This window comes from Pinus tabuliformis, chromosome X, assembly GCF_031772625.1.
Source record: "Pinus tabuliformis cultivar Carrire ecotype Pingquan chromosome X, CPIR1, whole genome shotgun sequence".
Taxonomy (NCBI): Eukaryota; Viridiplantae; Streptophyta; class Pinopsida; order Pinales; family Pinaceae; genus Pinus; species Pinus tabuliformis.
The window spans coordinates 326,936,147-326,952,331 of NC_142308.1; positions in this window are offsets into that span (position 1 = coordinate 326,936,147).

The following is a 16,185-nucleotide window of genomic DNA, read 5'->3' on the forward strand; positions in this document are numbered from 1 at the left end:
CGAACTACAAACCATAATAAAACTGGACATGACTAAATCTTAACTAAAAAACTAGAAAGATGCTCATATTTGAGCTTATTCAGCAAACCTACCCTAATTACTCTTTCCACCACCCGATCAAGTGAGATGGAATAGCCAATGCAACCAGGTAAGCATTATGGCTGATATTTGATTTCTTCCCAAATGATTTCTGATGCGCAGGAAAAGGGAAGAATCAGAAGGTAACTCCCATGGAAACTTGGAATCAAGTTCAGCGCTGACAAACTTGCAAAGCATGAATTGGTTGGATGACTCCAAGAATACTACAAAAGGATCTTCATAAGCATCACCATTGATTTCCATTAACACATTACTACTCTGGTCCAAGTAATCTTCATAGCTAGATATTAAACTTTTCCTCACATCTTCACTGTCTTTCTCCGATGATTGTAGCAAGCGGTCAAAAGGATCCTAAATTTCATGAAGAACCAAACTCTGTTGTTGATTGCAAATAGAACCAAAGCCCCCTTTATCAATTTCCTCATATGACTACAAACTTTGGTATGGGCTATGAAATGAACAATCTGTTAAACAAGACAATGAAGGTGACCCTTGAAACAAATGATTATCAACATTCTCTTTTGTCTCCTGGTTGGCTAATGGAGAAGAAGTTTTACAGCAAACAAAATCTAACACATGAGCAAAAGGATCATCAAAAACTTGAGGAGACTGTTGCGATGTATCTATTGAAACTGTATGACATCCTATTGGTTGTTCATCCTTTTCTTTAGAGATATTACGAAGATTCTGCCTTATAAAATGAAATGCTTCGTAACACAAGGGTACATAATCCTCTTGCTTCATTAAATCATGTATTTCAGCTGCCTCACCTTCATCTGTAATCTGACCTTGAATTGTGTTTAGTGGCTGCAAATCTGGTTTTGTATCCAAAATGATTTCATCAATCAGTTCAGGGGAAGATTTCTTATTAACGACCTGTTCAAAAATTTCGCCATCTGTCTCATCTTCAACATTAAAACTAAGAGACTGTTGATTTCCTACAAGCTTTTCATTTGAAGATTTACTATGCAATTTACCTAAGCCAGCTTCTATGTCTTCATGTGCAACCTGACTATTAATGGCATTTGGGGGCTGGAACTCTGAATATAAGAAGTTTGGAACAAAGTTTTCATCTCCCTCAAGAGGATCCAAATCAAGATTTGTCGATAGCTGATGTCTGATTGCATGGAAATTATCTCTGATGAACTGACATGAATCAAAGCACAAAGGAAAAGATCCTTCACTTACCTCAAAATCTACTGCACTTTCCTCATCGTTTCCATAGCTAATATGCCTCGGTTGATCACTGTACTCGAGCTGCTGTAAGCGAACTTCCTCATCCCATAAACTAGCTGCTGATTTGTCTGCAAGATTAGCTTCTATTTGGAGAGCATAATCATCATCATCATACTGATCAAACTGAGGCAAATCGTCAGTATAAAACACGTCATCAAGCATACATGTCATATCAACAGGTCTTTCTTCTCCAATATGATCTACAAAATAATCCTTATGAATACTGAGATAAGAAACAAAATGTTTTAGATCAGCCACTTGTTCATGAATGCCATTTTCATCTTTTGCAGTCATTTTTCTCACCATCTCTTCTACTGCACTCCCCAAAATGTCTAGCTTTTCCTCTAAAGGTGTAGTTTTCTCTAGATCCACGTTTTTCTCTCTTATTCTTTCAACCTTGCCATTCTGATCAGCAAATGAGCCTCTACATTTACTGCATTGTTCTGCATCTCTTCAAGTGTTGCAGCATTCTTTTCTCTTAGCTGAAACTCCATTTCTGGATCAAAGGCACCCGAGTAGTACAAGAGAGCAGATCCAGGAGGGGGTCTTGTATCAATCGCCATTGAATAATAAACTTGATTAAATCTGGCTGAAAACTATTGTACTGTCTCCCTTGGTAGTCTTTTCAGCTGATTATACTCTTCTACGATAAGGAAAATGTTCTGTCCGATCCTCCATCTGTCAAGAAAAACTTTGATGAACTGCTGTAAATCTGTGATGCTCACATCCAGCAAGGCTTTGAACCAACTCTTGAATTTGCCTTGCAAAGAAAGAGAAAAAAGCCTTATACTGACATCTTCTTCATCAATTTCAAAAAGGTCTAGAAAAGTCTCAACATTTTGCACATGTTTCTCAGCATTGACATTCTTACATTCACCGTCAAATCTTGGCAAGTATAGATCATAATTTTTTGGGAAAGCATGAAGAACATAAGGTAAAACAAGAGGTTTATACTTATCTGGGATTATAACAGTTGTAGGGATATGTACAAGAGCTATGGGATCAATTTTGTTTTCTTTAGGCTCATCACTTTGCAGAGAATCAACATAAGATGTAGGAAAAGTAAGGAGGCTAGGATCAAAGGGAAACTCACTATTTACACTTTTTGAATAGATCGAGGGAAACTCACCTTTATCATACAACAAGTTCTGAAAAACTTTTAGGGAAGCTTCAAGAACAACGAAGAAGTAATTTACAAGAAAGCAGAGTAGAACTTGAATACCATTCCACTTTGGATACCCGAACTTTGTGTAAGATCCTTCCATTTTTGCAGAGAAAGAGTTAGTCCTCCAGCGGAGTCACCATGAAGCACCGATTTCTGGGTTCTTCAGTGAATGGAGTCGTTAGGTGAATGATTTCAGCCGTCTTTTGTCTGATCGTTGTCCACCATCAACCATCAGATCTGAACTTGAGATATGTCTTGGGGCAAGACAATCTACAAGCAAACCATTTTGTCTCCCCAGTGGAGTTGCCACTATGTTAGCACCTAAATTTTCCCTAGGCTGAAGGAAGGTAAGATTCAGGGTAACCACAAACCACACTTAGTCTGGTAGCTAGCCCTACCAGAACATGAGAGGGCTCTCTCCGAGTCACACTGAGTGAAAAGATATGAAAAAAACAGTCTGAGATGACTTACAATGAAATATTGATCTTAGGCTAGTAAGTGAATATGGATACAAGAAACAATTTTTATGAATGACCGAGCTTCTAGGATGGTATGGGACCAACAGTCAGCAAAGAACAAAGAATTTAATACAAAGGCACAGATTACTTCATGAGGCAAGGTAGGCGGAAACTGTAGCAATTTAGTTTGGAATAATGCGGAATAGAGAGATTACTGAGGAGTGTGAAAAGGGCATAGGAACATGAATCCTTTTCAACAGAAGAAGAACACTGAACATGAAATTTTCCCACAGGCAGAGCAATAAATTTAAATTCTACCTAATCTCGCTCAGAAAATTTCACTGGAAATGAACATGAATTGAATTATGAAACATAACGAAATACATAGGAAAACATAAGAGACACATTTGCTACACTCACAACCACAAGAATCTCATGAAACAGAGCCACTGCCTTTCATCAATTCTCTGTCAAAAATACACAGTGAAGAAACAGAGTTTCTTTCCCACAGTCTCCCAGAAGTTACAAACTAACCAACCCTTTGAAAATAGCTTACATACAATATATAGAATGTGCCATGAAGAGATAGAACGCCCAAGGGTTGGGGAGTTACTCGAATCATTACAAAATGGAGATGAAGAGCCAACCATCAGCTACAGGTGCAGCGTTACAAACATGACATTTGGCTTAGGTGACCATTTGCCTTCCTTCACCACTTGGATAGAAGTCCATTTGGAAATAAAATTCTTTAAATGCCACCTTTGGTGCCAAAAAACAGAAGTGTAGATGAGCGGGCCCACTTGGAGAAGTCACGAATCAAAATTTCGCGAAACGGAAGCAAATTTGGCAATTTTTCCTCTGTGCGCCACGACATTTTCTCTGTGCGCCGCGCCCTTTTCTCTGTGCGCCATGCTAATTTGGGACCTGTTTTGGGGTACTTTCAGGTGTCCAAAATGTGTGCAAGTGGGCTTGTTAGAAAGCATGTCCTATCTACTTTCTAACCCAACTAGAATTTCTAAATTTGGTGCTCATTTGTCCCTCCAAATCTTCATTCTCCCAAGACTGCTTCCTGTGTGTCAAGAAAGGGGCAGAGAGGCCATTTTTTGGGTGTTTTTGACCTCCTGGAGACTCAGATCTTGCCAAAATTTCTTGTCCGGGCACCAGTAGTTGTGATTTTACATGCTGAATCCAAAAATGCAAACCATTCCTCATTTGGAGCTCTAGATTTTTAGTGTTGTGCCAGGGAGAAAAACCTTGTATTTTGCCAAAAATTTTCAGGTGACCAAAAATTCCCCAAATTTCTTGAAATTTGGGCTGGAGGTTCTCTATGGGGTGTTATGATGGGCCAAGGATGCCTCAGCTAAGATTCAAAGCCGATCTTGCTCTTTTGCCTCTTTTTTCTTTTCTTGTTGCTTTCCTCAATTTCACCTTCAAGCTCCTTATCCGGGCCCTTGCACTCATATTTCGTGTCTTGTAATGATAAGCCATGTGTCTCAGCAAAGCAACGTCCTGATCGGCCTTGTCCAACAACCTCTCCACCTTCTTTTTCTTATGCCACTGCTCTCCAACATTTGGTATGCCTGTTGCCACTGATATGGCTTCGGGTGTCAATGTGAAAGTGACCCCAGCCAAGATAGACTGACCTCCATGTAGATGAAGTGCAAAAAGACGGGCCAACTCATGATGAACTCTGACATTTGTCACCCTTTGACAAAATTCCAAAACATGCTAGGTACTGGAAACATGACATAGCAAGAGGGCATGCCCGCAATTCAGTGAGGGTGTTTGGCTCATCCCTAACATGTTTTCCACTCCTGTGATGTCTCCTAGGGGCCTGTTCTCCTGAAGCTGTATCACTATGAGTTTCCACCTCATACTCTGATGAATGCTATGATGCCATGACTGTTGTGTGTACTGTACTTGGGTTTCCCTTTTGGTGATGGTGTGAAACTAGGTGTTATTGTGATATCTGCCACCAATGGGAACAATGAAAAAGGGAGTATTAGGAAGGGAGTAATGTGATGGGAATAGGGGTTATGGGGAGATTTTTTTTTAGGGATATGTAGGGGGTTTGGGTATTTGATAGGGTATGGTTTTGGGGTTTTGACAAGTGATCAGGTGCTCATGTCCTAAGTGTCGTAAAATGCTCAAAATTCAAAGTGCTCAGAACTAGTTCAAAGTGGAATGAATGGAAAGTGCTCATCCTCCCAATTCTGGCACCGCAAACAGTTTGAAAAACGGTCACCGTATGAGGAAGTTATGGCAAAAAGAAGAATTTGTCCATAACATTAGAAATTTTAATTTTTCAAAAAAAAAATAAAAAAGGAATATTCTGTAGAATATTCCTTGAAATATTCTAGGGAATATTCCCTTTTCGACAGCCAATCATAGGCCGCCATGTGGCAGGCCTGGAGGCTGCCACGTGGCCCCTAGATGACATCAGCAAGCATTGGGCGCGTTGTTAAAATTTTGGTTGGCATGGGCAAGGTTTGAACTCGAGACTTGCCTGCCACAAACCCAGTGCCTTACCGTTAGGCCACGGGCTCATATGCTGTTAGAAGGGTGAAAAGGTATTTATATAAAGTTTAAAGTTGCATGGGGCGGAAACCAAAGGGGGCCAGCCCCCCTCTCATATGACCACGACCCACGAACCAGGGGCTTAAGCCCTAACCGCCAGCAAACCACTAGCGCACAATCCAAGGCAACCAGTCACATGTGTGGTTAATGCAACTGCAGTTAGGCTGGCAGTTTTTTGGCAGTGGCACCAAATTTGGCGAACGCCTAGATTTGGCGGAGCTATCTGGAGTTAACTAAAGTTAGCTGGAGTTTTTGTAGGGGCAGCTGGCAGTTGGGAGTAAATGGCCATAACTTTGGCTAGGAAAGGTCCGTTTTGGACGAATTTTTTTTTGATTTTGGGTATTTTTGACCTTCTAAAGCCATTGGCGCAGGTCTTACAGCCATCTGAGGTCATTTGCAGAGGTTTTGGAGCCGTGAAAGTTCTAGGAGCCACCAGGGCCCAATTTTGTGAAGACTGTATAGGGTTGCAGGTATCGATTGGAGGTGATCCAATAGTCAATCCTGAAGGATTCAAGTGTTCTGAATCCATTTTTTCCATCTATTTCACCTGTATATGCTTCTATTCAGCTGTATTTTCAATTTGAGCATTTAATAAAAATAAGGACAAGCCCGGTTGGGAGTTTTGGACCCAGCAGACATAGTCCTGGAGGGGGTGAACTGCTTTATCAACTTCTTTTGCATTTGTGGTTGATTTATTTTGTAGAAAAAATTCATTTTAATGTGTTAAACAGTAAAATGAAATAACTCTGCTATGCTTAAATGGTCATGAACAGCTGAAAATTTCATGTGTTTTCTTTCTGCAAGACATGGAAATGTTTTAAACATGTTTAATTCTGAATTGAATACCTTGCAAACAAATTTCAGGTAGTTTCAAATTCAGATCAACAAGGTAGGGTTTTGGGGTGTTATGTTGACAAATAAGAGGAGGGATAGGGGATAGGGTTAGGTAGTATTTTAGGGTAGGGATAATAGGAAAAATGAGAAAGGAAGGATAGGGAAAAATGGTAGGAGAGGGAAAAATGGTAGGAAAACAAAACCTTGGCCTCAATACCTCAATTATTCAACCCTAGCCACCATGGTTTTGATTTTTTTTGAGTGGTTGGTCTTATGAGTTTTGTGGCAATTGAACATAGCCAAGAACCACCATATCATCCAAAAAATTTGATGAGCAAGCCATGATTTAGACCCTACCTGGAAATTTGGAGGCAAATTTCAATGAAATTCAGGCCTTTTAACCTTGTGCGCTGTGCCTCCCATGTGTGCCGTGCCAGTGTAAATTTACACTGGAAAATTTCTCCGAGTGCGCCGCGCTCTCTGTGTGCGTCGCGTCCTTTTCCAGGTGACCTTTGGAGGCCTTCCCGGTGTCCAAATTGGGCACAGAATAGATCATTGGAAATTTCTTTGACTCTACTTTCCAACCCAACTAGAATTTTTCAATTTAGAGTTCAGTTGCCCTGTCAAAAATCAAATCTCCCAAGACTGGTCAAAATGTGCCAAATGAGGCTGCCTAAAGGTAAAGTGTTGTTACAGTCAACGTTTGAATGCCTTACTCAACTCCAAATTGAGCTCATGATAGCTCATTGGAAAGATATTTGTGTCTAGTTATCATTTGACACATAAAGCAAGTCATTTGGCTAACCAAGCGAGGATAAAAATTGATTTTCCCAAGGTCACTTCAGAAGTGCGTCAATTCTCCTGAGGCGATTGTATTTTTGAAATTTCTCTAGAACCATGACACTTGTGTAAAATGTGAAGGAGGTTTTTCTTCCTGGACATGTTTTGGACAAAAACCTCTCTCAATTTTCCAAAATTAATCTTTTCTTTCTCAGAAACATCATTTGAGTGAAACCTATCTCGATGTGTGGGACAAGGGATTTGCCGAAATGAAGTGAAATGAAGAGGATAGGGGGCTTATAAATTCTTGAAAAAATTTTGGGAAGTGGGGAGGGATGTTAGAAAGTAGGGGAAAGTGGAATCTCTGAAATTGAGTGAGTGGAAGGGGTCCAAAAAGGCAAAACACAGGCCTAGCCTAGAAAATTGCCAAGTTGTAGCAAGAAACTAGGGTTTGTGCGGAAATGAGAAATTTGGGGGATTTTAGTGATGGGAAGTGTTCAATAAGGTACATTATGGATAGGGGAAGGTGTATGAACATCAGGATACAAGTTTTTCTGATGATTTGACCATCCAAGAGAAATTAGCTTCAAAACCCTAGGAGAGGGAAATGAACCTTGCCTAGGCGCAACTGAAGCATGAACAAGGCATAAAATGACCTAGTGGAACTTGACATGATGATGAAAACCCTTTGAATGATGGTACACTCAGTTGAATGGTGACATGGAATGTCATTTGGACAACTTTGACAAGGGTAAAATCAAACTCTAGACCTAATGCCTAGTGACCAAATTTTGTTTGAAGACTCACTGAAATGACAAAATTTGACTTTGACACCTTAAAATCACTTTGTAAGAGCATGTTTGATCACTGGAGGAAGGTTGCAAAGACTGACACTAACACACAGAACAATTTTCAAGCTGGAATAAGTTGAAATGAAGTCAGGGAATGAAAGGCAATCAAGAATCTTTCATTATGCTAACAAAGGGAAATTGAATAAACATTACCAAGGAGTAGTTAAGAATTCCTTGATGATGTTTAGAGTGAAAAAACCAGGGAGAAAAGAGCAGTCAAGAATTATTTCCTATGCTAGTCCTAAAGAAAACATAATAATTGACAGGAATTAAACACAAAGTACAGTCAAGCAATTTCTGATGCTGCACTATTGGCCTAGGGCAACCCCTCCATCCAGACCTGGTCCTAAAATTTAAAAAAAGCAGTGTTTTATCCCTTATACGCGATTGTAACTAAGGAAACCTACGTATACGTGGGTTCACTTAAAGAAACATGCGTATATACGCCTTTGTAACTAAGAAAAACAACGTATATAAAAGGTTTCAAGAAAAATAAAAAACAAACTGAAGAAACTGGCAAAACTTAAAGTTCAAAAACAGACCAGACAACAACAGCAAGCAAACAGGCAGCTGAGCCATGATTGGCTTGAAAAAACCCAAACTAGGAACAACAAGAGTGTTGTCCCTAGTGGAGTCGCCAATTCTATTGAGGGAAATGTTCCCCTAGGGTTTTTTGGGTTGAAACCCTAGCAGACTGAAAGTTGTCTATACAGAGAAACACACATTCACACAACCATTATGCTATTATAAGCAAATTCTAGGATAAGGGAACGTACCTTATGTCCTATGTTTGAGAAGGTCCTCAAGGGTCCAAACCCTTCTTCAAGTTCCTCTTGCTCCTTTGTCCTGCAAAACAACCAATTCCAAAGAACACAGCAGTATATGGACAAAACCTTATAAAGAAACCATCTTCATGTTATAAAGAAAGGTAGTTAGTTATGAAATATAAACAACCATTCACATATGTATTCTAACATGAATATCATAAACATAAAGAAGATTTATATCGGGAACCAAGACATGTGTTTCTTTTATTATAGAGAAATAAAGTACAGAAAAGGAATAATTTCACCTGAGTCACCTTTCGCAGGCTCCAAGCAAAGCTTCCTTCCAAATCTGTCCAACCTCAAGCCTTTAACAAACTCCTTCCATGACTTACTCCATGGTGTCATAAGTAGTGGATGAACATCAACACACAAGGAAACAAAGGTTTCCTATACAAATGGGGGACGTGTAGAAGGCACAAAGATCTTCAAACTTGGTCAAGGGAAAAATCTCAGCATAATAACATTTCTCTCTCTTCTCTCCTCCCTTAGGCCTTCCCATTGAGGTCTTTTTATACCTCTTGCAAAGTAGTTTTTTAGTTGGGAGTTGGTTGGGAACAGTTGGGCCACGGGCACTAACAAGTGATCAATAGGTAAAACCCGCGATCTCCGCCCGAAATTAAGTAGTTTTATATTTTTTTAAAGTGTTTTAATACATATACGCGAGTTGGGTATACACAGACCCGTGTATACATGCATTTAACTCAGGGCAATGTCGCGTATAAGGGATAAAACACTGTTTTTTTTAAATTTTAGGACCAGGTCTAGAAGGAGGGGTTGCCCTAGGCCAATAGTGCAGCATCACAAACCATAAGAGTGGGATTTGGAGCTATAACACTTGCCAAAGCCATGATCTATGCAAAATAAATAGTTAAACAACAAAATGAAATGAGAAAATAAGCATAAGTAACCCCAAGAATCCAATGGAAACCAGATAAATAAAGAACATATTTTATTAAACGACCCCTGTGAAGGGAACAAATAATGTTACAAGTCCCCCTCTATGGGATGGTTTCTTGTATATCCTCAATGTCTTCATCTTTTGTAGAGTCTCTCTCCTCTATAATGTGTAAAACCCAGCAAACAAAATGTTTGAGCTCAATGAGAACTCAAATGGAAAAGAAAAATGGTGTGCGACAATGATAATAATCAGAGTTACAACAATGAGTGCAACAATGAAAATGATCGAAAGTGAAGAATGAATGTGAAACCCTTCTATTTATTACAAAATATTAGGTTATTCTTGAATAATGGGAAATAATAAAATATTATTAACCAAATTCTATAATTAACCATTTGGAATATTTTGTTATATTTGGTTGGAGGGAAAAAGTATTTAAACATTTATTTAGAAATAATAAATAAATAAATGATTTATTTGTCATCTCAATAAATATGGTTAAGGAATAATAAACAAATAATGGTTTATTTAAGTATTCCTAGGGTATTTAGTCAAACTTGACAAGGAATACTAACTAATTAGTGATTAATTAATTATTCCTAGAGAAAAATAAGATAATTAATGATTTATCTATTTATTTCTCATAACTAGGTCAAATATGACAAGGAATATTAGTGAAACAATGGTTTAATTAATTATTTCTAGATGATAATTAAATAAATAGTGATTTATTTAATTATTCTTAATGGGTTTAATTATAAATGACTTAACAAATGTGGTTTATTAATTAATTTGTTAATGTGAAGGTAATTTTACTATGGTAAAATTGACCCTTCATGGTGTACTTCGATCCATCTAGTAAATTATGGCTAGATGATTAATTTTTGGTGATAATAGATTGCCCCCCATTATATGAGCATTAGGAGAAAAATGTATGAAAAAAGTACATTGTAAGGACACAATTCACTAGACAATGAAGTGGAGTTAGAGAGAGAGAGAGAGAGAGACGAATGGAGTTGAAGTGACAGAGTATAGTGACAAAGGGGGCGAAAACAATGTAAGCCTCCTTTTATGTTATGGTATTGGATCTAAGTGAGGTGGGGAAGGAATACCCATACCCGTAGAGATAACTTAGTACACAAATAATAATGTGCCTAGGAAAATGAAGTTGAGAAATAAAGTACATGTTGAATGGTACATGACATGCTCGCATAAATGAGCCAGAAAATAATACAATGTGTCCCATATACATAATGCGCCTAGAAATGAATTAGCCAGGACTCAATACAATAACATCTAAGTACAGGAGATATAATGTACCTTCCCTCAAAAAATGGGTGGTAGGGATGGTATAATAACCAAAGACACCCTGCTAAATACGAAAGGGCTTTGCAAAACTAAGTGGGTCATTTTAAGGAAACATGCATGTCATGAGTGCTGCAAGTGGAAAGAACCGAAGCCATCAAATATGTGGAACTACATTTGAGGTTGTAGCATAATATGAAGGCATCGGGGCATGTGGGGGGCTACCGAAAGGGTCACCCCCTCATGAGGTCGAAAACATCTCACATACACCTAGGAATCACTAGTACAATCTCTAGCATTAGTGGACCATCATGTGTATGAATCAGAAGCATGAAACAACCAAGTCAAAGGGAAATGATGATTCACTTTTCTTGATCTGAGGCACCAAACAAGAGTGGAAGCTGGAACCAAGAGAAAAACACCCTCTAGGCCATTCTTATGGAACAGATGTGATGATATCAATGGAATAGGGCCCACCATAGATGAGGCAATGAGGATCCTCAACTAAGGCATGAGGGAAAATAGTAATGTGATTGATGGAATGGCACCAGGGAAAATAGAGAAAATGGGACTAAGGGACAAACATATGACTTCCCTTGTTAGAGCATAAAGTGCATGGTTGACCTGACAGTGACTAACACGACTCTAGAGGGGATGGTGGACAATATGACTGAAGGAAAAAATGGGGAACATGGGATGAATAGTATGCAAAGATGGATGGAATACTATGACATGATATAATGGGATGTGAAATAGACTCCATGGATGCAAAGGTGACTCATCCCGGATGCTCTGAATAAGGGTCACTCGATGACACTGCCAGAAGGAATAGGCCTGGTGGGGACCATGAAAACATGAGAAAATGATGGTTTCTCATGACGAAAATTGACACGTGAGATGACAAGCACCAAGGGAAGGTGGTCCCAAATTACAAGCAAATCATATGAATAAATTCGATTTTAAGAGAAGCTAAAGTGTCGCTTCATGGAAAAATTGGCTTCCTAGTGAAGTGTCAAATTATGAAAAACTGAAAGTAACCCATTAGAGTACTCAGTGAGATATTTCCAATGGTGCTAATAGTTCGTCAAACAAAGCTATGGTATGGTCACAATGTGCAATAGAAAAATTGTGGGCTTTCCTATAAAAGGGTTTTTTCCCTCCAATTTGAGAGGAGGAAAAGACCCTAAATCTTGTAGAGATCATAGTGGGCACACCAACCATCAGAATCGTGGTTTGTGACTTTTAGTAAAGTGGCCTTGCTTGTCTAAAGATGGCCTTAATTCTTCTTGGAACAATGGTTCCTAATGAAGAATTAAGGGAAGAGGAAAATGAGAATGAACTACTAGAGGAGGTCTAGAATCATCCTCACTCACTAAGTCAAACATGGGAACTATGTGGTAAAGGTGGTATAACATAGAGAATAATATTTGGAGATACGGTATCATACGTGTACAATATGCGATCTGAATATGGCTCGCCAGAGAGGCCAGTAGGGCAAACTATCCAAGGAATGGAAGAATAATAAACCATAGCTAGATCTGGTGGTGATCTAGGTTGAGAATTATGTTAATCAATTGATAAGATGGTTAGGGGAAAACCATCATGCCCCCAAGCATGGGATACTTCCTGCAAGCATATGTGATGGAGGGGACTAATCTAGTATGCAAAGGTGGGAATGATGTCCCCTAGCAGGAGGCATTTGTGGAGCACCATTATGTTCAGAGTCCTCGAAAAAGAGATTCAAGCATATCAAGCCAACTTGGCATGATATCCTCCAAAGGATGATAAGGATATGTAGGGAACTATGTTTCACTGAGTATGCTATGGCCATACTGGAAGTATTTAGAGTGGTGAACTCCAAACACATTTATGTTTTATGTCATACATAATGTGATTATGCATATTTTATATGACGATGTTGGTTCACCATGTTTTTTGTTTATGGTTGTCTTCTCTGGTATACATGTGATAAATGCCAATCTAGAATGTTATTCGCAATGGTATCTACAAAGTTATTTTGGGCTTTAGGAACGTGTCTGAAAATAATGGTTTCAAATTCACATACCAATAGCTTAACTCATAGACGTTTTCTAAATAGGACTTGGTTATGCACATGATACACACCAGTCAATTGCATGAAAAGCAACAAGGAATCTAAACGAACATGAATATGAATGATGCGATGAGCAAGGGAATCGACTAAAAAATGTATCACTGCATCATATTCGGCCTGGTTATTTGTGGAAGATCCAATTCACACACCATTAGAATGGACTACCATATGCAATGGGGTGAAAATTCCCCATACTGCCGAGGCTAGATTCCTGGAGAAGTGACTCACACCATCGGCATAACTGATATATAGTGTGGATGATGGATCCATTTGAAAGGTTCAAAAAACAACACATGAGATGATGCAACCTACCTAAATGCATAACAGAAATAAATACACGTAAATCAATGGGATATGCTATGGGCGAATTTTCTTAACGTAGAGTGCATTGTGAGGATTGGGAAGGTGTTGGCCTTCAAAATCCTCTAGAAGATATGCTCCCTTTCCTAAGTCCAAGGGTAATCAAGGGTAGACATAGCTTCCAAGATATCCTCATTAGAATGGAAGATGGGCGGATGGGAGGAAGAGTAACTACATGATACGATGGTGGGGCCTAGTGAATCATCCTGAGAAAGAAGGTTCACATACACATCATCTAGAATGGTAGATGACGAGCTAGTAGATGGAAAATATACTGATGTTGATACCTGGGTTTTAGACAAAGGAGGTTCTATAGAATCGTGCATGGAAACCTTGGAAATGTTTTCTTGTGAGGAACTCAAGGATGACAAAAGGTAAAGGATATGGACTATGGAGTCTGTCATCTCGACATCGGGAGGAGGGATCACAATCGTGGGACCAGAGTCCCCCTATTTTGGTGTAATAATGGTACCAAAATCCATAGGTAGAGGTGTAGATGATTCACTAAAAGTGGCCTCGAAGTCCCAAAGCACTTGGAGGCAATCACGAAATTCATCAAGACAAGGGAAACAATGGGAATAACGACTATAATGATCGCACAAGGTACAAAGGTGATTTGTGCACAACATTTTAAGTATTTTGGTTGAATTTGGTAAGGTAACTTGGACCTCATAGATATAAGACTCAAGAAACATTTCATGAACCAAAGGTTTACGATGAGGAAGTTCAGGATAGTTATTGGTGGCATGCCCAATAACCTCACAGAAAGCGTAAATAGGTGTTGAATTTGGAGCTTTGGGGGTTGGAGGAGCTTGGGGAGCCTTGTCGTCAGGTTCATTCCTCTTGGATTTTCCCCCTTGACCAAATGATTTCACAACAGGAATGGGTTCATGTTGAGGTTGTGGTGGAACTGAAGCAGTGAAAGAGGTCAAAAGGACTGGTTCAACCAGGGTCAAAGCATGATATGGTCTGAGCTGACCAGGTGGAGTGTTTGATGGGGGATCACTGTACCAAAATCAAATCCCCAAAGTCATATTAGGGATAGTAAATTAAGCCATGAAATAGAAAAAAAATATTCTAGGAGGAGGAAATAATAAAGGTATCTGTCATGTAGTATAATGTCCTCGTGGAACAACTCCTAGATGGTTAAGGCATGGAGGAATAGTTCCTGGTGGGAACAAAGAAGAGGCAACCAAAAATGGAGGAGGTATGGGGGGGTGGATCTGGATGTCTTGCATGAGATGGTAACATCAGGGTGCTAAGAAGATGGTTGTTTACCAAAGTTACTAGACTACTTTTGAGTAGCCTGTGATGCTTGTAACATGCAAACACTCAAAGAGCTAGTCTCAGAGATGGGAGGGGGAGGACCAGGGAAAGCACCCAACAAGGTGGAATCTCTATAGAATCCAGGTGAAAAACCAGTGAGATTGGTTATAGACTGCTTTTTGTACATCGATGAGATAATGGACTCAAGGGGGGTTAAGGATGATGGCTCACAATATGTGAACTAATCAATAGTGATGATCCTCCCTTCATGAGGGAAGCACATCTTGCAAAAAACCACAGACTCAATGGATGACATGGCGTATGTGTAACTACGACCCAATAGAATGTTGTAATATAGAGGGGCATCAATAACCTCAATATATACATGAACAATCTTGCCCGCAAGAGTCACTGGACAATTGTGATACATGCTGAGAGGCTAGGAAGGGTGATCTTCCCAAGCACGCAAAGTGATGGTGGATGGGGACAGTTCAGGTGACTTGAGTTGCTTCCAAATGGTAGTGGAAATCACACAGGTGGATGCACCTTCATCAATAATACATCATGAGATGATGGCATTATAGATTTAGATTGGTATCTAGAAAGCAATGGATGGAAGATGTTCTGACGTATCAACAGGAAATAAAATCGAACAATCATCTGAAGGATCTACTACACCAAAATAAATTAGTATATATTTCTTTTGAGATCGGCATGACTAGAGAACCTCCAGCATCGACATGGCAGCAGGTCATTGTGCCAAGTCATCTACTATATTGTATGTATGGGCATCTTGGTTAGAAGTCACATTAAGGCATAATGGTCCCTTAGGGATCTGAGGAACTGACCCAACTTTAGGTTGAGCAATCTGTAACGAACCATTTGGTTTTTTAAGAAGCTTAGTAGATGCTTTGGATTTGGTCTCAATTGTGGATGAAGATGATGGCTTTTCATATTAACGTGACTGAGTTTGCAAGTTGATATCAGAGGTGTTGACCTCATCACAGTTCATCATGAGGATTTGGTAGTCACCAGGGTAAGAAGGTTGGGGAGGGTGAGCTACATGAGCTTGCTAATTTTGAGCAACAACAAATCCTTGCTTAGGGAAAGGATTTATGAGCACGGTGAGTTGTAATGGCATAGGATTCTGAGGCGATTACTACATGGGCGGTTGACATCTAGAAGCTGCTTGGGCTTCCCACATTTGGTGCATCTAGGGTAAGAGGGGACACTCATGAGTATAATGGCCATGTACACCACAACATGCATAAGGATTTCTCATACGAATAACATTTTTCTTATTGGGTTGGTCGCCCTGTCACTGGTTGTTGGTGTTAGGTTGGTTCCCGTGGGGTTCATTACCTTGGTTACCCTGGTTACCCTTGTTACCCTTCCCCTTATTATTTTTCTTCAAAT